This window comes from Thermobia domestica, chromosome 8, assembly GCF_964235325.1.
Source record: "Thermobia domestica chromosome 8, izTheDome1.hap1.1, whole genome shotgun sequence".
Lineage (NCBI taxonomy): Eukaryota > Metazoa > Arthropoda > Insecta > Zygentoma > Lepismatidae > Thermobia > Thermobia domestica.
The window spans coordinates 152768307-152793265 of record NC_137461.1 but is presented as its reverse complement, the minus strand read 5'-3'; the positions used below and the strand labels follow the sequence as shown (position 1 = coordinate 152793265).

General features: G+C 35.0%; 1 protein-coding gene across 2 annotated transcripts in view; it reads right to left on the bottom strand.

Annotated features, from left to right (window-relative positions):
- LOC145693296 (alpha-tocopherol transfer protein-like) overlaps window positions 1-24959 on the bottom strand; it is a 180737-nt gene that overhangs the window by 55775 nt on the left and 100003 nt on the right. The window lies entirely within an intron of this gene.

The following is a 24959-nucleotide window of genomic DNA, read 5'->3' as shown; positions in this document are numbered from 1 at the left end:
TGTTGCCATTTATAAATTCTTTGGTCGTTCTAATAAGAAACCCAAGATTTCTATATGCAACTTTGGTAATATTTGCCACATGATGCGCAAAGGTTAATTTTTTGTCAAATATCACACCTAAATCTTTAATTGTATCTAATTTTTCTAAATTTATTCCATTTATCAAATAAGTAAAGTCATACGTTTTTTTCACGTCTACTGTATGTCATGGTTTTGCACTTATTAATATTTACTTCAAATCTTTTGGTAGTACACCAGTTTAGTATATTAGTCAGGTCCTGTTGCAGAAGTAGACAGTAATCTATAGATTTCACATTTGCAAATATTTTTAAATCATCTGCAAAGAGTAATTTGTGAGAGTTATGGATATAAAATGGCAGATCATTAATAAATAATAAAAACAAGAGAGATCCAAGATTAGATCCTTGGGGGACTCCGGAATTTACAAGAAAGCTTTTAGTTTTAAATTCTTTATACAGAACGCATTGTCTACGTTCACTCAAGTACGAATTGAAAAAAGTTATAAAAGCGGGACTAAAATTGAAAGTGGCAAGTTTCTGAATTAGTATGTCATGATCCACAGTATCAAATGCTTTATGACAATCCGTATATATTACATCTACCTGTCCATTATTATCGAGGGATGAAGTTATGAAATCTGAAATGATGGTGAGATTAGTTATCATGGATCTCTTCTGTAGGAAACCATGCTGATATATTGAGATACAAGATTTAACATGATCATAAATGATCATAAATGACACTTTCAAATACCTTTGCAATTGTTGGTAATATAGCTACTGGACGATAGTTTTCTATGCTATTTTTATTGCCGGGTTTTGGGACTGGGCATATTATTGACTCTTTCCATATGTCCGGAAAAACAATTGTCCTTATTGAGAGGTTAAATAAGGTATGTAGCGGATATTTCAAAATATTACTACAAACCTTCACAATATAAGATGATATATTATCAGACCCAATTACCTTATTCGGTTTCAGTTTCTTTATTGCATTTTTAATATCTCTTGAACTAATCTCCATGATATGAAATAAGTTCTGATATTCCCCATGTAGGTAATTTTTCTCATGTGAGTCAATACTATTTTTAGTTGAGGAGGAGGATTTATTGTAAATGGACTGGAAGTGTTGAGCAAAAGCTTCCGCAATTTCATCATTTTTAGTCAGACTCCGTCCGTCATAGGTCATAGATTCAGAAGAAAGATGTCGGGATTTACTTTTACTGTAGGTCCAGAAGTGTTGTGGGTCTTCGGTTATACTATTTTCAGCATTAAAGATAAAATCATTATGTGCTATTGCTATTTCACGCTTCCCTTCTGTACGTAGTCTGCAGTACTCGTTATGATATTGGTGATTAGTCGTTCCCCTCCCCTTAAGCCATTTTGTGCAATGTTGCCATTTAAGTTTTATTTTTTGTATTATACTGTTACTAAACTACTGTTACTGTACTTTTGCATCGGCCTTTTCATGGGAATACACTTCTAAAATATGTCATAAATTACTTTATAGAATTGTTCTACTGCTTTATTTGGATCCGTATATTCGTTTAGATATTGCCAATCTATTCTCGCTAACTCATTATAGAGATTATCATAATTTCCTTTCTTAAAATTGAAACCAAATATGTTTCTTTTGTTTTTTATTCTAGATGATTTAACATGCGGAAAGCTTATACAAATGGATGGATGGTAATTATCTTATTTAATTAATGAGTGTGGTTCTTTTATTACTGTTACATTGGAAAGATTACTTATTACTAAATCTAATGTTCTCCCTAAGCTATTTGTAACATTATTGAGTGATTCCATGACATGATATAACATAAAATGATAGAGACTTGGGGATTTACTCGTTGACTGTAGAAAAGCAAAGTTGGTTCCAGTTATTTCAGGCAAATTCATATCACCTACAAGGAGAATAGTGCTACCTATTGTACAGTTACTTTCGATAAAATGAGAAAAATTTTCGTATAATGAAAGATCTGAGTTTGGTGCAAAATACACAACACAGATGTAAAGCGGCGCTAGAATGCCTTCTGGGCTCTGGTCAGTAACAGCCACTTGACTCACTTCCAGGTTCTGTACTGCCAATTTTATTTTTATCAATTATCCGTTTCTTTGAAAACAGCATCTTTTCATAATTACCGGTTAGTTTCCTCATGATTCTAATTTTACATTAATTTCAATCCACTAATTTTGAAGTTAATTTTAACTTAACTAGCATCATTTATCCACTTCGCTGGGTTAAATAAAGAAAAAATAGTAATATGTTCCGTTAGTCAGTCACTTTTTAGTATTATTAAAGTGCTCCCTGATATCGATCATTTTTATATTTCTTTCCCCTTCCCCTCCCCCATGCTGCGTGGTGAATTTGGGTTGAGTTGATTTTGAGTTTAACGTCCCGTTCAGCAGCGAGGCTATATGAGAGGTGGACCTACTGATTAACGTGGAATCCGAACTACATGAGCTAACGCCGGGAATCGAACCCGGGTCTTCCACGCCAAAGGCGCGTACGCTAACCGCTTAGCCACGAAGGAGCTCTGCGGCTGAATTTGGATTTAAACATCATCGGAGGTGTCACTGTTCAACTAAGCAACCCCGAAAACTAAGATTCGGCAATAATATAATTCATTTTTAATGATTTTATGTATCCCCTCCCCTATGTTGTGAGGCACGGCATCGGAAGTCACCCTTCATTTCAGCGACCCCGAAAATTATGGGATTGATATTGATATGGGTAATTTTCTATCATATATATATATAATCCCCCTCCCCCAAGTGCGGGGCTGAATTTGGTTTTAAATGGGATCAGAAGTGTCACTGTTCAACTCAGAGATCAAAAAAACTATAGATTTGACACTAACATAAGTCATTTTCCATCATTTTTAAATATCTTCCCCCTTCCCTAAGACCCACCATCAAAATGATATGATAAAAACCATGCCAGGTCCGAATCTTATCTATGTTAAATATTTGATCGAGATTGGTCGGGTAGTTTAAGAACAGTGAGATCAGAAAGCAAGTCATTTTTATTTTTCGTATATCTATCCTCTCTTCTCCCTCCCCTACGTTGCACCGTCAAAGTAAAATGGTGAGATCTATTCCAGACCCGAACCTCATCTATGTTGAATGTTTAATCGAGATCGCTTGGGTGATTCAAGAGCTATTAAGTTTTATTTACTTTTATGTATCTCCCTCATTTCCTCATCCTCCCCTAACTTCTACCGTCAAAGTCAAACGACAGAAAACTTCCAGGTTTAAACCTCATCTGTGTTGAAAATTTGATTGAGATCGATAGGGTGGTTGAAAAGTTATTAACTCACAAACAGTCACTTTCATTTTTATATGTATTGATTTTTGTATATTTCCGCCTTCCTTAAGTTCTACCGTCAAAGTGAAAATATAAAATTATCCTATTACCGAACCTCATCTATGTTGAAAATTTGATCGAGATCGGTCAGTGATTCAAGAGATTAAGAGTCACAAACATAATCACTTTCAATTTTATAACATAGATGTTTGTGATCCTAACTTTTAATTTAATCAATTTTTTTAAATCTTAATTTTAATCTGTTAAATTTTTCATTGTTTTTTCTACCAGTAATTCCAGAATACTGCGAAAGGGGAACACAGTTGAGACTTCAGGTGCGTTTTATTTCTATGTTTTTCGATTACTTTTGTTTATTCTATGGTTAATAACTTATTCCAAATACAAATGTGTTTCTTGTGACATATTTAACGTTATGTTACATAACTTCTCATCATATAACATTATAATGAGAATGTAATATAAAATTTACATTAAATATTTGAGATATGTCTACCGAAATATTCTCCAGATACTTCTGGTTCTATTACATTGATGCGAACGAAATGTACACTTTCACATCTGATGGGAAATTGGATTCGGCATCACAACACAGGGGATGGCTAGGATCACGTATCTAACATCACAAACTTGGTACATATCTGCAAATATGTTGGGATATCCATATGATCAGGAGACAGTACGTCGTTGAACAGGGTCGTCTGAAAGTGCACCATGAAGAACAGTTACAACTTTTTTTTTTAACGAATTCAAACTGGAATGTTCTGTACGAGTTACAAAAACAGTAATTTGGGCAAGGAATGACCAATGAATGCACTATTCGCCGTTGATTCATTAAATTTCGTTCCGGTGAAATAGCATTGCAAAATGAGCCCCATGATCACCGACCGTCAAGATTTTTGGATGATCTCAAAAACAGCGTGGAACGTAACCCTTGTAGAAGCATTCGGGTCATTGCAGGTTAAGTTAGGCGAAAACTATATAATGGATGGATTATGCATGACTTATCTGAGCCTGTCTTTCCAATGTCATTAGTTTCCAAGCAAAATGTAAAACTTAAAAGATTATGTTTTTATTGACTTCCAAACATTCTAACGAAAGAGAAAATTGCAATTTTTGTTTAAATTTTCGAAAGAAAAGACTTTAAAGAGCAAGCGGATCAAAGATAAGGAAAAACATTTACACGGAAATGAAGTGAAACACACCAGGTTATGCTTACCTTACGTAGCAGACGTGTTGATTGAAACGTAGAACGTGAGTTTTGCTACCTCACTTCAGTTGAGGACAGAAATGATGAAACAAGTTTGACTCTTCCATGGTTGTTCAGTGGTTCCGTGAAATCGGTAACGCGAAAAAGAAACTCACGGATGACACATGAGTTGACATCGGCCAACAAGGATCTCTCTCGGGAAGCGTGCATCCTCTCAAGTGTTTGGAATAACTTTTAATATTTCCTGCATCGGATTGTTACTCCTAATAAAATATGGATCCACTACGACAATCGTCGTCAAGACAGTGATTGAGTTGTAACATCCAGATTAGTTTTCTAAATTCTTTTTCACCCGCAGAAGTCATTGCTGCAGATATAGTGAACGTGATTAGTCTCGTTCTTTTTTTTCCGTCGTGGCAAAACAATCACTGCGCAACGTTCTAGTCCTGAACTCTATGAAATAAAGCCTAGGATTGTCCGCAAGCATTCATCAATGGTGAACACACATGATGTCCTCACGTTGCAAGAGAATTGATGTTCTCTCTCCACGACTCTTATGTAGGCTTTTCATGAGTTACAATATGAAACCCTTCTCCACTCACCGTATTCTCCAGATATTTCCGCTTCCGACTACCACCTGTTCCGGCATCTCGATCACTTTTTGGGAGAGAAGACCTTTCCTGAAGACTGGGCGTTGCAGTGTGGTCGAGAACTTCTTCATATTGCAGACTCCAGATTATTTTCGCCATGAAATCCAATCGTTGGCTGAGCGAGGGCAAATGGGTGTAGTTGTAGATGGCAACTATATATAATTTAACCAGATATTGCAGTTTTCATTTACTTGGCCTTTGGAAATGACGCACCTGAAATAGGAATTTTATTCGCACCAACCTAATTTATATAGATACTTTACATTTGTGGCTATTCGTTTTTATATGTATTTTTTTAAAAAAAGTGGTTCCTTTAAAGTAATTCTGAACCATTGTAGCATTTATCATGAATTATGTATTTTTATAAAGTCAAAGGCCTCATTACATAACAATCTACGCAAAATTCGCAATCGAAAAATAATGTATTATTATTATTATTTAAAAAAATCGTGGTAGTAAGTCTGTGAAGTTACGAAGGATAGATGATTGACGACCCGCTCGGGAGAGTAATACTCCCGGAAGTACGTTTTTTCGCGCGCTACTCTAGCCAGCTGTTTTACGCGCTATCCTAGCCAGTTGCTTTAAGTTGGTCACAAAATTTATATCATGGAGTACAAGGGGAAAAAACTAGCCCTATATTATGGAGTACAAGGGGAACAAAACGAGTCCTGTGGAACTTCTAACCCGTTCCTACTAACTTACTACTTATCTGCACAAAAGTAAGTAAATCACTTTTTTGAGTATTATTTTCATATTTTAATTTAAAAAGTGTGATAAAAATGTAAAAAAAAAGGTAAAAAAAACTTTCCTCGGGCCGGGTTTGAACTCACGCCAAAAGAGATTTTCGTTACTCGCATATAGCGCTAACCCACTCGGCCACGAAGACTGACAACAATCGATTGATTTCTGCTATTTGAATGCAACGTTGCAAGAAATGGATAACGCCAACCAATCAGAACTGTGCCTTTCGTTCCTACTTCCGGGAGCATTACTCTCCTGAGCTAGTCCTGATTATTGCATAACGCAAACTTTGTATTATTAACTTCATATCACAAACTTACTAAATAAAAATATAGTTCAGATTATCGCCAACTAACACGCAAATTTAGTTTATGTTATTACAAATCGATATTTAATGGACATTGTTTGCATTCCTTTCCACTCTACTTTTCAAAAAAGTGTTGTAAAGCATAGTAGAATGATGTGATTAGAAGTAATTACGTGTTTCAGCACTAACCTTCAAATCAAGGAAAGAAGAAAGTAGCTTTTAGACTTAATAATTTTGCTGTGAAGTTTACGTTAGAAACGAGATAAAAACTGACGAGTTTGTTCTGATCCTTATAATTGCTTGAATTATAACTAATATTTACGGTATACGAAAACTTATTTGTGTATAAATGCATGTATGTTTGTGTGTTCATGTGTGCAAACTATCTACGTAACATTTCAAGTTCTGATTTTAAAATTGAAAATGTCTGTCTGTCTACTACCTAATGTGTTGATTGGAATTACTGGCAAAGATTTTGTTATGCTTTGCGCTGACACATCACTTCCTGCCTACAACATATTTGTATTAAACCAAGAAGATAATAAAATCCACAAGCCAAATCCAAAGATAATAATGGCATTATATGGAGATATCGGAGAAGCAACTGATCTCGTTGAAAGAACATCAAACTTCGCAACATTGTATAAATTTAGGATGCGCCGTGAAATGACGCCATATATTGCAGCCAATTTTGTGAGAAGTCACATTAGAAATTTGCTGAGAATTAGAAATCCATTAAAAACCAATATTAACGTCTTACTTGGTGGCTATGATGAAGACAATGGTCCAGAATTGTATTATTTGGATTTTTTTGGTACACTATTGAAAGTTCCATACGCAGTACACGGACTGGGGGGTATTGTTTCTATGAGTGTTTTAGATCGATATCATGAAAATAATATATCTCAGGAGAAGGCTCTTGAGCTCCTGAAGAAGTGTGCATCTGAAATCCAAAAGAGAATCATGGCTACACTGCCTTGCTTCACGGTACGTGTTGTCACTGCTAAAGGTATCACAGACTTGGAAAACATCTCGACAAATATTTCGGCTGCTAACAAATAAAAATCTCATTTATGTTCTGGTATAAATATACACACCATAAATTGGAATATTTGACATTTCTATATTATTTTCAATCCAATTACAGAAATAATAAAGTTGCTGTAAATAATATTATAGAAAAATAGATTTAGTAAATATAATTTAAAAACAGTTTCAGTGATGACTGGTCAAGAAATTCCTTATTTATAACTCAGTACTGTGAAACAAAAATAAATATTTTAAATTTCTCACCTTACTAGACATGTTCATTAAAAACATATAAGGGGCCCTTATGCAGTCATTCTGACGCGTGATTAGTGCCATACTAAATGGTTCGATTAACATATGTTTCCCCCTGTAGACAGACCTTTAGTATGACGCTAATCATACGTCAAAACTATTCTGCATGTGGTGGTTTATGTCTAGCTGTAATTTGATATTGGAGCTCACCCAAAGTTGTTGACAGTGGAGTCAGCCAGTAATGCTAACCTGGAAGTTAAAAAGAAAAAAAAAATCCCATCTCTAGAGGCAGAAATTTCCATTTGTCTTGAATTTCCCATGTTATATTAATACAAAATTCAAGTGTATATATATATATATATATATATATATATATATATATATATATATATATATATATATATCACTCATCGTAAATTTCGCTCTTCATTTATTAAATGTTAAGGAAAACAAGTACATTTTTGGCATCTTTTTCGAATTTACAGGCCAGAATTTTTTAAGTTAAAATTGCTCACTTTCTTGGTATATTTTTCGTATTTTTTGTTGGTTCCGGTTAGGTTAGTTTCGAATACATTAGGTTAATTTTGTGTTGGCCCCTCACATGGGTGGAGTTAGGAATTGTCTGCCGGGGGTCAGACCTTATAGTCGGTCTCGGACCTCTGAGATACTTCTAGCAGAGCCATTGCTAGAGATTTTGGCGCTCAGGACGAAGTAGAATTCGGCGCCCCCCTACACTCACCATGCCAAACTTTTGCCGCTTTCTTTTTTAAAAAAAAAATATCTAAGACAAGCAAATTTTGTTGTTATGCTGTGCTGAAGTTTTATCCAGCTGTTTGGACAGATTATTGCACATCCAAAAAGATCATGAAAAATACATGTTCATGTTTCCAAGAGGTTTTTCATATTTTATGTTTTCAAGAAGCTTTTTTGGACTAAAACTTTACAAAACTATTTTTGGTTGTATACAAATCCACTTGGAGAACTTATGAAAATTAATAAGTATTTACAACGTTTCATACTATCGATAAGAAATGAAATTTCAATACATTACACACTATGTGCTTTTAAAATGTTCGAAATACGGGAGAGCATTAATTTCTAGTAATAATTGTAAATTTTTGTGATTTTATTCTATATCTGATCACAAATAGCATTTTAATTTCGATTCGTTTAATATCAGAAATTAAATGGGTTGAATTTACTAATGATAGACTTTATTTTATTACTCTTAAGGGTTGGTGGTGTGATATTATTGCTTTAAATGTGCATATTCCAACAGAAGATAAGGATGACGATATAGAAAACAGTGTTTACGAACAAGTAGTCGAACGGGTATTTGTCCCCTAAATCTACGGTGCCAGTAGTATCATAGCTGTGGATATTTCTGCAGTATCGTTATATGCAATAGTATTCAGCACAAAACTTATTACCCCCCCCCACGTTATGCCATTCCAAAATACAGCCCCTTTAAAAGTGTAATTTTATGTAGTTTTTCTGGTAATTTCATGTATTGGTTTGCAACCCTGTATATTTATTTAGATGCAAAAGTTTATATTCTCCGTGTACTTCGGTCTCTCCTGTAAACATTCGTTTTTGTTTGGTATTTGTCTTATTCGTACGTCCTGAGCAACTGTAGTTTTCGTAAACGCTTGCAAATGCAAAAATTGGCACTCCACCGACAACAAAGATGGTCGCCATTCAGGAACACTTGTACATACGACAACGTGAATGATGTTATTGACCTTCTTATACACAAGGGTCATCACACTCAAGTTTTTATAATTTTCAGAGATGGTCCAGCAACCACCTTTGGACGACTAGGTATGGATTGACCCATAGCGAGGAATTGCATAATTTGTACCCTTTACCAAACATTGTTAGTGTCGTCAAATATATTATGAGACTGAGGGGAACAGGTCATGTAGCGAGAATGGAAGAAAGTAGGAACACTTTCAATGGAGTTGATATGAATAATTCACCTTTTGTCAAAAACTTGGGTTCAATGCCCGCTCATGTCTCCCAATAGCTCCTCCCATTCCCCCAGTTCCAAAATTACCCCACATTTTGTTGTCAGGATTTAATATTTGCATTAAGCTTGTGAGCCATCATCATCTAATGAAGTAGCAATGCTATAAGAACTTTATTTTCCGATCATTATGTGTGGAACATGTTCAAGGTTGGTTGTTTCTCATTTCGTTTTTTACTTTCTAAGGTTAATTATTTTAATTTTTTAAAAGAAAAAAAATCCCATAGCACGATTTCAGCTTCTTGGAGGTTTCTTTTAAGATCAATTTATTTCTGCACTAGCATGTTTGCATTTTCCGGTAACAAAATTTGACAATTAACACTGATTAGAAGACTCATTGGTCTACTTCTCTCCACAGAGAATTTTGTTGCTGTCGATGAAATATACGGTATGCGAGATATCCCATTCTAATTTGACAAAATTTCCCTTATCCCTTTTTAAGAAAATAATGTAAAAATCCCATAAAATGGGATTTGTCCCACGTGTTGGCATCACTGGAGTAACCACAAAGTTATAAAATAACCCAATTAGCGCTGTAAATGCATTACAATCTCAACCGCACTTGGGTGTGTCAAAAAGCGCGCTTACATGGCACTGTGTGTTATAAAATGACGTTAGTTCGGAGAGAGAAAAAAATATTGTGCGGCCTATTGCTATATAAAGAAGTTAAAAAACGAAATGATAACACTTTTTCACGCTTAACTTACACATATCTTTAGGTATCGGAAAATTGTTTACCTGAAAAAGTAATTTAATGTGTAAAATCAAGGCTATTGTCATGACCCACTTACTGGTTCTAAAATTAAAAAAAAAAGGGGGGGGGGCTTTTGTGCATATCCTTTCAGGTATCGAAGACTGTCCAAAAAGGGTGAATAAAGGTCATTCAAAGTTGTTCAAAGAATGTGAGCAATGTGTAAAGCGTTTCAACTAATGTTCAATAGTAGTTTCTGAACGTATATTCATTCGACACAGAAGTTTAGGTACATTTTGAACTCTCTTGATTTTAACCACCATTCAAAAATAGTTTCTGAAAATGTCAAAAACACTTAAAACACTGTATTATTTATTATAATGTTGATTTAATATTCTCTGCATTTTGATGTCACTTTTCAGCACAGAGGATACACGAAACGTGCAGTGGCGCCTCATGACAATTTTTCGGTACTCCACAGCTGTTAGAAAATATATTTTTATGGTCGATTAGTACTTTCAATATTGTAGTGTGAATATACACAATGATAAAAGCGATGCAATTAACCATATACTCTTATACTGCACATACCAAAGAGCATCCATTCATAATTGCTCCAATTTATTTGTAAAATAAAATGAAATAAAATTTTTCAGTTTTACGTCCCACGATTATGCCGGCTAGGCTACAGGAGACAGTGATGATGAGAAATGAATAAAACGGAATTAAACGCGAAAACCTCGAGAAAACCCATGAACACTGTTTGTCCACCGCAAAGCCCACTTGGCGTGCGAACTGGGACCGAACCAGAGACTCCACGCGCCAGATGTGAACTTTACCAATGAGCCTCTGTGCTCCTCCTTTTCATTTGTATAAGAAAATTCTGTTGTTCTGAGCAACCAATTTGTCAAGAACATTTTTTTGAAGTCTGGTCTGTATCATTTTCTTCTCTATCCATACTATAGCTAATGCACTGAGACAATTTTGAGTTGTGACGTTTCTTTAAATGCGTTTATATTATTTAATATACTGTAGTAAAACAATCTTTATATTCTGAAGTGGACGTCGGAATATTTACTATGATTTTCAAGAATTTTGTTGTGTGCTGGAAGATTCATAAACCGTTTGTATTTATGAGGATTCACCATCAATTTCACTTACTACTTTATTAACCTTGCGATTTCACGATAGTACGCTAATGGCATCTGCATTAGACTTCAAAGTCTGCTGTCTAGTATACTTGAATCGAGAGGTATACTGTTTCTTAAGCTGTCAATATACAGACAACATGCAATGCAGAAAATTATGACAGTTGCAGAGTTCCCTTATGCCTTTAATTACGAACGTTTTGTTCATATGTTCTTATATTATTGTCTCAAGACACTTCGTGATTGTTTATTTTGTATCTATGTTCTCTGTCAGAGATTAATCTATATAGGACGAGATTTGAACTTTGCAAGTAAGATTACTGTAATGTGTTCTATGCTCTTCCACCAAGAATTGAACCCGGAACTTGTGCATTAAAAGCATACACTAGTCACTAGACAAATGAGGGGCCAAGACATTTTATGTCAACCAAACCACGGAAAGCACCAGAATTATCTCACTCTTCGGACTCATAATGGAGATACACAGCATGTTCAAATCAGACCCAAAATTGATGCTATCAAACCCGTGTCAAGTTAGACTAACCATCAACACTAAAACGACCGGAATATATCTCAAAATAATGGGCTATTTGTGGGCTAATTAGTTGTTCTATTCCAATTTTTGGGCTCCTAACGTTTAGCGGGAAATCGGAATCAAAATGGGAGAGTCTAGCTTGACATCAAGCTAGAACTCCCCATACGGCTACAATGGTCCGATCGAAAAATTCAAACGCCAGAATTATGGGCTATTTATGGGCTAATTAGTTGTTCTATTCCAATTTTTGGGCTCCTAACGTTTAGCGGGAAATCAGAATCAAAATGGGCCAGTCTAGCTTGAACCCTCCATTTGCTCAGAATAGTCCAATCGACAAAATTCAAACGCCAGAATTCTGGGGTATTTATTGTGTAATTACTTGCTTTAATCTTGATTTTTGGCTCGTACCGTTTAGCGGGAAATTGGAATCAAATTGGGCGAGTCTAGCTTGACATCAAACTAGAACCCCTATAAGGTTAGAAAGCTCGAATCGAAAAATTCAAACGCCAGAATTATGGGCTTCTTGGTGCTCTAATTCCGATTTTTTGAACTGCTACCGTTTAGCAGGAATTCTTTATCAAATTGTGCGATTTGGCTTAACTTGTAGCTATAAACCTAGAGTTATAATACTCCGACCAAAAGAATTCAAATGTCGGAATTATGGGTTGTTTGTGTGCTAATTAGTTGCTCTCATGTCGAGTTTTGTTCTTTTATCGTTAGCAAAATGAAAATTGATTTATTTGCATTCTCCGCAAATATAAATGTATATATCTACTAGTAAATCTGTGAATTCTCTTTTCACGTGCTTATGTTCGTCGTGTTTAGAAGTAAGTACTGTATATATAGAATTTATATAGTGAAATATATTATTTAAATAATTTTTTTGTTTAAAAGAAATGTTTCTTGGCCGTTGCTTGGGGGGGGGGGGCAGTGGCACAGTTGTAGAGCGTTTACCTCTTGTGCGTGTGATCCCTGGTTCTATCTCAGCACGCGCCAAGTTGTCTTTGTGGTTGACTAACACCATGTGCTTGGGTTTTATCGTGGTTCTCCCGTTTCCTCCCACTATTGGTCCACGATGAGTCTCTAGTTAACCTATCGAAATCGAAGTCAGATACAACTTCCAGAATTGAAGTTCTTTAAGTATATAATAACAATGTTCTTGCAAGTCACTAATATAGGGGAAGTCAGTTTAATATGAGCAGTCCGAAAATATGAGCAGCACGAAGCTTAAACTCACACAGCACACATATACCTTACGCAAGAGGAAAACAACGAAGTTCGTAGTATTGTTTGGAGTTTCATGAATTTGCAGAGAGTATAACAAGTTCGTTCGCTACAGTTCTTGTGAAATAATAGACAAGTTTACAGGTTCGAAGAATAAAAAAGTGTAACTTTTTGGAGCAATAGTTGGAATCTTGGCAACTTGGCAAACTTGGAATCTATGCTTTATATATAATTTGTCACTTGATTTATAGTCAGATCTGTCCAGGAACACAGCACCAGTCTTTTGTTCACTTCTTTTCTATAAAAAGAATTGTCAACCACAACACGTTAAAATAACATTAACTGTCAGCAGAATATGAGCCTTTGAATTCAGTTTAATATGGGCACACATACAGTATTTCTTTTGAAAGTAATGAAAGAAATGGACGTGAGGAGTTTTTGCAGATGTTAGTAGACATTCCGTAATAACATAATTTGTAATAACATGGATAACAAAAATTCTACAAACTTCAAAGTTTATAATCAGCTTGGACACATTTCGCGTACTTCCAATCTATTACTCCAGCCCTGTGTGGGATGTGTGTTGTCACAGTTGTGTGTGCGGAGAAGGTGAACAAGCAGACACCCATAAATAAATCTAAAGCTCGCGGACATCCATAAATAAATCTAAAGCTCAAGTGGATAATAATAATTTCATTGACGAAAACGCCAGAAATGCTAGACCAAGTAAGAGGACAGTCACATCCACACAGTATGAAAGGAATGAAAGTATTTGCCATATTTATGAAGATAAGTTTAGTAAAGATTGCAAAGGGGAAGAATGCCTCAAGTGTGATATGTGACAAGACTGGTATCATGTCCTTTGTGTGAACGTTCAGTGTAGAGATGCAAGGGCTCGGAAAAAAACCGGCTTTTTTGGAAAAAAAAAAACTCGGTTTTTTCTGCTTTGCTTTTTTGCTTGGGAAATTTTGGGCTTTTTTGAAAATTTTGCTTTAAACTGATAAAGCAGACTTTGTTTCACTTCTCTACAACAAAAAACTCATTTTAATAGTGGTTGATACAGATAATAATATGAAACCTCGAAAATAAACCATGAATTTCAAAAAGATTTTTTAAAATTCATAACATATTTACATTATGAATTCGAAAGGATTAACCAATATATGTAATAATATTTTAACCTCTTATATACAATAAGTACTTTAAAAATGATACACAAATAACTAGCAAAATTGTATGTAGTATTTTTACTTCAAAATATCACACATCCTCTTTTTGAAACAAAATAAAGAAAAACATGAGAGAAATATGTACATCAAGAGCTTCGTTTCGGGTGGTTTTGTACATTCTTGAAATTTTTCAGTTAAGTTTTAACTTTCACATACATTGTATCAATATTTCGAACAAATTTTTCACTGATTGATCACATACGTAATAATATGTTACCACCTATCAGGTGCTTGGGATCTGCAAAATCGATAAACCTCCAAATTCTGTAATGCACTGACTGCTCCTTAAGCTTGTTCAGAATCGGGAAAGTATCGAATTTTCTGTTCCTGGATCATACACGTAATAAACGGTTCATCTGAGCGTATGATTTCCTAGGCTGTAGAATATATAACCACCATCACGGTTTACCCAATGCTGAAAGTTTCTGAATTTTTAACAAGAAAATTCAACATATAGTTACGAAACTTTTTTTATATATAAAAAAGAAAAACTATGGAATACATTTAAAAAGAGTGGAAGAATCAATCACTGTTACAATTCACAAGAAAGACAAAATTGATTGTAATAATTATCGAAGCATTTCTCTTAACTGGAGATTATCAGTGTGAATTTAGTCGAAATCGACCAGATATTTACCATTCGACAAATGCTCGAAAAGAAATGGGCATAGGCCTATATTACCCAGTACATCAACTGTTTATTGATTTTAGAAAGGCTTACAACTCGGTAAGGAGGGGAACATTGTACAACATTTTTACAGAATTTGGAATACCCAAAAAGCTAGATTTGTTAAGTGTTTAAATTAATTCCAGAGTAAAGTCCGAGTAGAAAAATGCGAGCTTCCACGTCGAGATTGGCCTGAAACAAGAATATGCGTTATTGCCGTTATTATTCAGCTTTGTTCCGGAGTACGCTATAAGAAAAATCAAAGATAGAAACCAGGGCCTAGAGTTGAGTGGTACTCACCAGGTTATGGTGTATGCTGATGTAAATCTGATAGAACGATCGAAAGAAATGCAGAGGCCTTATTAAACGCTTGCAGGGACATGAGTAAATGCAGAGAAATCTAAATACAAGGAAGTTACGGCAAATAATGATTGCGTTAAAATATTAATTACTAATAATACTTTCGACACAGTGGATACTTTCAAATATCTTGGATCAGTATTACCAGACCAAAATCATGCCCACAAAGAAATTAAATGTCGATTAAAATCAGGAAATTCTTATTATTCAGTTCAAAATATTTTGTCGCCACGAATTCTGTCAAGGAATTTAAAGTTTAAAATATATAAAATGATAATCATGCCTGTTATGCTTTATGGTTGTGAAAAATGGTCGCTTACGCTGAGGGAAGAACGCAGACTGAAATTATTTGAGAATAAAATTCTGAGACGAATATTTGGACCTAAGAGGAACGGGAATGGGGAATGGCGGAAACTTTTTAAGGAGGAACTACATAATTTATACGGTTTACCAAACATCGTTAGAGTCATCAAGTCTAGGAAGCTCAGGTGAGCAGGTCATGCAGCCAGAATAAAAGAAAGTAGGAACGCTTTCAAAGTTTTAACTGGAAATCCAATCGGGAAACGTCCATTAGGAAAACCTAGGCCCAGATGGGAGGACAATATTAAGATGGATCTAGCAGAAATAGGAATACAGAGTAGACATTGGATTGAATTGGATAAGGACAGAAGTCAATGGAGAGCTTTTGTGGCCATAGAGAAAGAGAGAGAGAGAATACATTTAAGTTAAGCACAACTGCACAATAAATATGAGTGAGTGGTTAGCTTTCGCGCTTCTATCGTGAAGTCCGGGATTCAACCCCGCATTCGACCATTTTGACAAAAGTTTTTCTTAATTCCATCTGTGAATGTTGAGATAGTGCGTGTACTGTGAGTCCTGGCTGACTTACTTTCTAATCGTTTTAAAATCTTTGTTATTACTAATTACCAGCAGTGATGGGTTTGCGAAGAGGTTTAGGGCGGGGACGTCTTGCGGATTGAAGCCTCTACCCCGAAATTACGGAATTTCTAAAACAAACTAAATATTAGTTTTGCCTTTATTCATGAATTTCAAGCTGTCCTCAAATAAAAAATTAGGTATTTTTTTTTAGAAAACTAAGCATTAATAAGAAAAGCCCCTCCCAAAATACTTTTCTAAATCCGCCACTGATTATCAGTATAAAATGGTCTTCAAGGTTGTATCTGGAAGATTATAGCTGAATATACAAACGAAACGAAATATTTGTTATGCCTGTACTCATAAACTTAAGCTCCTCTTAAATAAAAGTTAGAATTTTTTTAAAAAAACAAACATTAGCCCTATTCAGAAAAAATCCCTCCCAAACATTTTTCTGAATCCGATACTGATTATTTCTATCAAATGGTATTCAAGGTTGTGTCCGGAAGATTATTGTTAAATCATTGCACAGTTACAGAATAACGGAAATGTGGAAGTACGTTCTGACAGACATATTGAAAAACGTACGCTCTGATGGATATATTGAAAAACATAAGTTTAATTATGTGCTAGAAGCTAGAGTACTAAGCTCTAAGAAGTGAAACACGGATGAGTAAAATGAAATGTCTAGAGAATTAAAAATGTCGATAATTCAGAAGTTAAAATAAAGTTAAATAGCTTCTAAAATTGCCCTCAAATACTACGTACTTTATGTTTACTTTAATTCATAAACCATGTGCTCCATCCATCATGATGGTGAATTCCAGAGCGAAATATGGCATTCAGGTCATGGAATCTTATTTAACTTTAGAGTATACTCTAAGAAAGCTATTTAAACAGAAAAATCATGAAAATGAAAAAAGCCAAAATTTCCAAAATTCTCGTTTTTTTCCCAAAAAAGCCGGCTTTTTATGTGCAAAAAACCATCGATTCAAAAAAGCCGGCTTTTTTGCATCTCTAGTTCAGTGCCTTGAGTTCCTTGTTTGTGATTATTGTAGCAGATTTAATGCCTAGTTATTTACGTCACACCAATAGACAGGACTCTTGAAATGAACTGTTTTACGTGTGAGTGCAACTATCTTTTGCTCGTTATTGTAATCATTTACGTTTTGTTTCTTCTTTTGTACATTTTTTGTATCTGCTTTGTATTTATGTAAAAATATTATAAGAGAAATGCTGCTCATGTTTGACCCTTGTGAACCTGGCCCCCCCACCTCTCGGTACAAACGATTTCCGCATATCAATAAAAAGTACTTTGTTTGTACCGGTTTGTACCGCAAATATTTTTGTTTGTACTGTACTGCAGTATGAGAAATTAAGAAAACAAAGTGGGGGTCCAAGTTCACGCAGCCCCCCCACATTGTCCTAGGATCGATTTAATTGGCTCATTTGAAAGATTTTCGTTTGTACCGGATTGTACCGTAGTTTGTTTCGTTTGTACCGTTCTGGATTATGAAAAATTAACGAAACAAAATGGGGGCCCAGATCAAACAGGACCCCAAATCACGACTTAATACACCGGGTACACATGACTTTTGTATGTCATATGAAAGTACTTGGTTAGTACCGGATTGTACCACAAAGAGTTTTATTTTTGCCATAATAGATTATGAAAAATTAAGAAAACAAAATGGGGACCTGGCCCCCCCACCACGTTGCACAAACGATTTAGTTGGCTCATTTGAAAGATTTTCGTTTGTACCGGATTGTACCGTATTTTGCTTCGTTTGTACCGTCCTGGATTATGAAAAATTAACGATACAAAATGGGGACTCAGATCAAGCAGGCCCTCAAATTACGACTTAATATACCGGGTACAGATGAGTTTTGTATGTCATATGAAAGTACTTGGTTAGTAGCGGATTGTAAGACAATGAGTTTTAGTTTGATTTAGATTTAGATTTGTGGGTTAAACTGGCCCGCACAACTTATTTTTCATTAAAATTCACATCAAAACGGTATCAAATATTTTTACCCGATATGTACAAATTTATAACGCCAAAATTAAAGTTTGCACCCTCATCAATAGCGAAAAAGCATTGATTTTTGACAACGGGTGGAGCAGAGCAGCGCAACTCTTTAGTAGTATAGATTTAGTATGGTGACCATAAAAGAGATGCCGCGCCTTGATAAGAGATAGTTTATCGCTTGTTTAATTAAGGATAAGGCCAGATAGTGAGTATGGAAGGAGGTGATGAAATAGGGTCAGTTTTTTTTTCCTGGAGATAGATGACGAAAGGAAAGGTTGAATGACCACTATGAAGGTCACAGTGGATGGTCCCTATTGCATGGTCCCTGGTTTGCAGGACCACAATGGATGACCCCTGGAAATGACCCCAGGACCCATAGCCCCTATGCAGGACCCATGGCCCCTACGCTTCATTAGAAGCTACCTGTTAAAAAGATGTGAAAAGTGAAAAATATGGCAAGCCATACTCCTTGCTAAAAAGGTGGGAACAGATAAAAGGAAATGGACCCTTCCCTGCCTTGCAGGGCACCTGGAAATGACTTCCAGGACCCATTGCCCCTATGCAGGACCTATACGAACAGTATGTGAGCATATATAATTGATTAGAAGCTACCTGTTAAAAAGATGTGAACATATTTTTTATTGTTTTGTATGGCAAGCCATACTCCTTGCTAAAAAGGTGGGAGCAAATAAAAGGAAATGGTTCCCAGGACTACAGTGGATGACTCCCAGGACCCAAGATTGCCCCTATGCATGACCCATACGAACAGTATGTGAGCATATATAATTGATTAGAAGTTACCTGTTTAAAAGATGTGAGCATCCCTTGACTTGAAAAAAGTGAAAAGTTAAAAATAAGCCCCTCCCCCCTCCTACAAGTATACTATGAAAAGGGTAATATTTATTAAAAATTATTTTTTTCTTACTTGTGAATTGAAGAGTAAGTGGCATAGACATCCTTCCTTGAGAGCCGTTGAAATTGAAATGAACGAGCGAAAAGCTGTTTGGCTTGGCTTTAGTGACGTCAAGATTAACTTTGTACCGTATCAGAATGATAAAACTGATTGACCTATATGATTAAGCTAGACTTTACTTATTTACACGAAAGAGAGATTAATTGCAATCATCTACAAACATTTGTATGATTTGAACTTAATGAGAACTCTGAATAACAATCACGTGCAAGGTTAAAAACCTTTATTATTGACAACCATGAGTGATATCTAACAGAGTTAATCACAGATGGATCACGAGTTTATGTGTCTAAGTTTAAATGATATTGACGATAGAGAAAAAATAAACCGATAATCACGAGAACTGATGGGTTATTGAACGCTTGCCCTATTACAAACTGAACTTGTATTTGTAAATATATATAAACAATTTGGAAACGTTATTACTTAGAGATAACCAGAGAATGGCGAAAACATTTATTTTGTTATTAGAATTTAATACTAGAAAAAAAACTGCAACTTTAGAGATTAATATCTTGAACTGCACATTTATTATTATTATTATTATTATTATTATTATTATTATTATTATTATTGTATGGATTTAATGTCCACGGTGAGAACATTGAGCATGCACCACTTATATGCAATAAAGCATATGGACTTATGGGTAAAAAAAATGGTTCCACCTATACTAAATAAAGTACTTATATATAAATCCCTATGTTCCCTTTTTTATATATTATAATTGTTGCTAGTGATAGTGTCTTTTATAGTAATTAATTGTATGATTTTACGTGTGTGTGTGTGTGTGTGTGTGTGTGTGTGTGTTTGCTATTTTTAAAAAGTTTGGTGATTTTACGTGTGTGTGTGTGTGTGTGTGTGTGTGTGTGTTTGCTATTTTTAAAAAGTTTGGACGACCAGCGAAAATTGTAAGTTATTATTGTAGTTGATGTATATATTCACACATATTCATTGACGCGCCTTTTGTACATTAATATTTAAACCTAGGGCTAACGAACCAATGTAAAATTGTAATTCACTTTAAAAGTATAACACATAATCGTTAACGTGCCACCACAGGCATTTACATTGAAACGTGAGAAAAAAGTGATTAATTGTAAAAATTTTGGCATTAATGCTACGCGTTTGTTTAAAATGCTATTTATGTTGCACGCTTACACAAAGATTAATTTTTATTATAGCAAACATTTACGTAAATAATTTTAAAATGCAATTTCCCCCTAACATATGTTGGTTACGCCTTTGTTATAATTGCACTTACGCGAAAGCGAAATAAAAATTACTGTGTGCACCTAGCACATATTGGTTGCACTTTTTAAAATTTCACGTACGCGAAAGCGAAATAAAAATTACTGTGTTCACCTAACACATGTTGGTTGCACTTTTTAAAATTGCACGTACGCGAACATAAAATAAAAATTACTGTGTTGACCTAGCATATATTGGTTGCACTTTTTTAAAATTGCACTAACACGAAAGCGAAATAAAAAATTACTGTGTTCACCTAACACATATTGGTTACACTTTTTACAATTGCACGTACGCGAAAGCGAAATAAAAAATTACTGTGTACACCTAGCACAAGCTGTTTGTACTTTTAAAATTGCACGTACGCTAATACGTCCACCAGCTTACATTTAAGAACGCATTATAAAATAGTTTGTGTTATATAACTTCCGCGGACAAATTAGTTGCCTAGCACAAAATTTAAATTGCCTATTCATTATTAAACTAAGCTAAGATGGCTATACTTGCTAACGCGCCTTTACTGGAAAACTACATGTTTTTTACTAAGCTAACCTAAAATGTTTATATTTGCTAATGTGCCTTAGTGGAAAACCACATTTTTTTACTAAGCTATTGTAACGTAACCGTCGCTAACGCGCCATTACTGGAAAACCATATGGTTTTTTACTAAACTAACCTAAACTGGTTATAATTGCTAACGCTACCTATCGTAACGTAACCATCGCTAACGCGCCTTTACCGTATAACCTAACTTATCGCAGCATTATTTACCTTTGATAATAATGTATAAAGTAATAATTATTTTGTTTTAACTTGTTGCTACGCGTTTGCTAATACTGAATAATTGCTTGAAAATGCACACCGACTTTGCCCTACCCTGAACCACTTGTTTGCGCGGTGGTTTTACCCTGCCCTGAACCACATGGTTGCGCGACGGTTTTACCCTGCCCTAAACCACTTGTTTGCGCTGTGGTTTTACCCTGCCCTAAACCACATGGTTGCGCGACGGTTTTACCCTGCCCTAAACCACTTGGTTGCGCGACGGTTTTACCCTGCCCTAAACCACTTGGTTGCGCGACGGTTTTACCCTGCCCTAAACCACGTGGTTGCGCGACGGTTTTACCCTGCCCTGCCCTGAACACTTGTTGCCGCGGATGTTTTTTTTTCATATAAATGGACATCGACTGCTACGGCTTGAACTATTTATTGTACGCATACTTTCGTATAAATGCACGCACGCATGGGCACCAATTGCCACGCTTTTAAAACTAATAAATGTAATTAAAGCACGCATGCTTCCGTATAAATGCAGGCACGTTTTTCCACATGGACATCGACTGCTACGGCTTGAACTATTTATTGTACGCATACTTCCGTATAAATGCACGCACGTTTTTCCACATGGAAATCGACTGCTACGGTTAGAACTAATAAATATACGCATGCTTCCGTATAAATGCAAGTATTTTTTCCGAATGGACTTGCACTGCGATACGTTTAAACTAATAAATGTAATTATTGTACACATGCTTCCGTATAAATGCACGCACGTTTTTCCACATGGAAATCGACTGCTACGGCTAGAAATTAATAAATATAAACATGCTTCCGTATAAATGCACGCACGTTTTTTTCACATGGACACCATTTGCTAAACAATTGTTTAATGTATATAAAAAATCACGTTTATATTTTAATAATAAATTAAGCACAACACATAAAATCATGTACATATATATCAAGAATCACGAAAACCACAGGAATAGAAAGTTGAAAATATATTATCCCTAGTGGAAGCGAGCTGTTTTATGATTTTGTAAGCAGATACATACTAAATAATACATAATAAAAGCATATACATACTAAATAATTTATTGCTAAAAATATTAAACTTACCTTTATAAATTCTTCTTATTATAACACATATTTAATGATTCCACATGAAAAGCACTTGTAAGCGGCGTGGCTGGTTACATTGGAGAGAACAGGAAGTGACTTAACTTCCTGTAGCAGTGTTGGTAAATCTTAATACTTTGTGTTTAGTTAGAGAATGGTAATGGAAGATTTTTGATTTAAAGAGATTAATAAATAAGAAATCATTATGAAATGGGGAATTGTTTTTGGTATACTTTATTTACAAGCGCAGAAAAAGTATTTGTGTTGCCTAGTTTGTAAAATAAAAATAAATGAAAATGCTTTAGGTCATTTTGTATTGTAACCTATAGGAATATGAGCCGATTCACTACCCTTTATGATATTTAGACTGCAAAACACAGACTATAATGTAACACATTTGCTTATTTTATGGATTTTGCGATGGATTATTTACGCAAACTAGAATGCGGAGACAATTTAGTAAGACACAATGTGTTAGTAACAGAGAAAAAAGGGGGCAAACTAAGAATAGTTAAGGTCTATTTAGGTGGTAATCAGGGGTTAGTTACGGAATACTAAAGATAGGCAGGGAATAATTAGAGTATACTAAAGATAATCAAGGGGGTAGTTACGGGATACTAAAGATGGTTAGGGACTATTTAGGGAATTTTTACAGGGGGAATACTAAAGAAAGTCATGGGGTATACTAAGAATAAAAAAGGACTATTCAAGGAATATTCAAAGGATATTCAAGGACTATTTAGGGGATATTCAAGGAATATTTAGGGGATATTAAAGGAATATTTATGGTATATTCAAGAACTATTTAGGGGAAGCTTAATTATAGAGTACAGAATGAGGGCATTTTCTTTTTTGTTATACTTAGTTTGAGAATGAATATTGCGGTGAGGCGCAGTACAGAATAAGGGCCTTTTCTTTTGTTATATTTAGTTTGAGAATAAATACTGCGGTGGGGCGCAGTACAGAATGAGGCCCATTTGTTTTGGTATATTTAGTTTGAGAATAAATATTGCGGTGGGGCGCAGTACAGAATGAGACCTTTTTTTACGATACTTAGTTTCAGAATAAATATTGCGGTGGGGCGCAGTACAGAATGAGGGTATTTTCTTTTGGTATATTTAGTTTGAGAATGATATTGCTGTAGGCTGCAGTACAGAATGAGGTCCATTTGTTTTGGTATATTTAGTTTGAGAATAAATATTGCGGTGGGGCGCAGTACAGAATGAGACCTTTTTTTACGATACTTAGTTTCAGAATAAATTTTGCGGTTGGCCGCAGTACAGAATGAGACCCTTTTTTTGGTATATATAGTTTTAGAATAAATTTTGTGCTGGGCTGCAGTACAGAATGAGGGCTTTTTCTTTTGGTATATATAATTACAGAATAAATTTTGTGATGGGTTGCAGTACAGAATGAGAGCCTTTTTTTATATACTTAGATTGAGAATAAATTTTGTGATGGGGCAGAATGTTCCTTAGCTTATTTTAGAATTGCAATAAGGCAACATACAGGTATACTGTTAACGCAAATGTGTATAAAATGGGCTTTAGGATATTTTAGGATTGGGATAAGCCTACATAGATGTGTACTGTCAACGCAAATACGTATAGAATGGGCTTTAGGATATTTTAGGATTGGAATAAGCCTACATAGATATGTACTGTTATTGGAAACACGTATAGAATGTACCTTACGATATTTTAGGATTGGAATAAGGCTACATAGATATGTACTGTTAATGCAAAGGAATATAGAATGGGAATTGGAAAAAATGGGCAGAGACCTGTTATTTTATGAATCCGTTTGCAGACGACTTAATACTATACTGAATGCTTTTGAGTTAAACCGCTAAGTGGCATTACTTAACATATGATTTTGTGAAAACATGGGTGAACTTGTTGAATATAATGATATATATATATTAACATAATATTTTATTTGGCATTATTTTGTATGTCCAACCATATTTGATCACCGTACTAAAGACGGAGTCTTGTTTTTGTACATCTATCACCGAAGAACTTAAGACATGAACTGAGGTTTTGCGCGCTTTGAAAACCCGGATGAACTGACCTTTGTACGATTAGATAAACTTGTTGAACGAGGAAACATCATGTGATGATGAGTAATTTTGACCGTTGATACATGACTAAACATCATGTGACTATGCCAGAAGAAGTAATTTTGACCATTGATACATGATTAAACATCATGTGATAAGTAATTGGGGTCATTGACGTATGACTAAACATTATGTGATAAGTAATTTGGGCTACAACAGTATGATTAAGTAACATGTGATTGATAACTAACCACGTTTGATTATGCATAAGGTGAACACGTGATGGGATGTTCACCAACAGATGAATAAACATTATATGACACTGCCACAAGTAATGTTGATTTTACGTATTGTGAACATGTGATGGGAACGCTATGATAAGATATTATAAAAGAAACTGTTAACGTACTACGAAATAAGATAGATAGGGTATTGAACTTATATGATTAAAGAT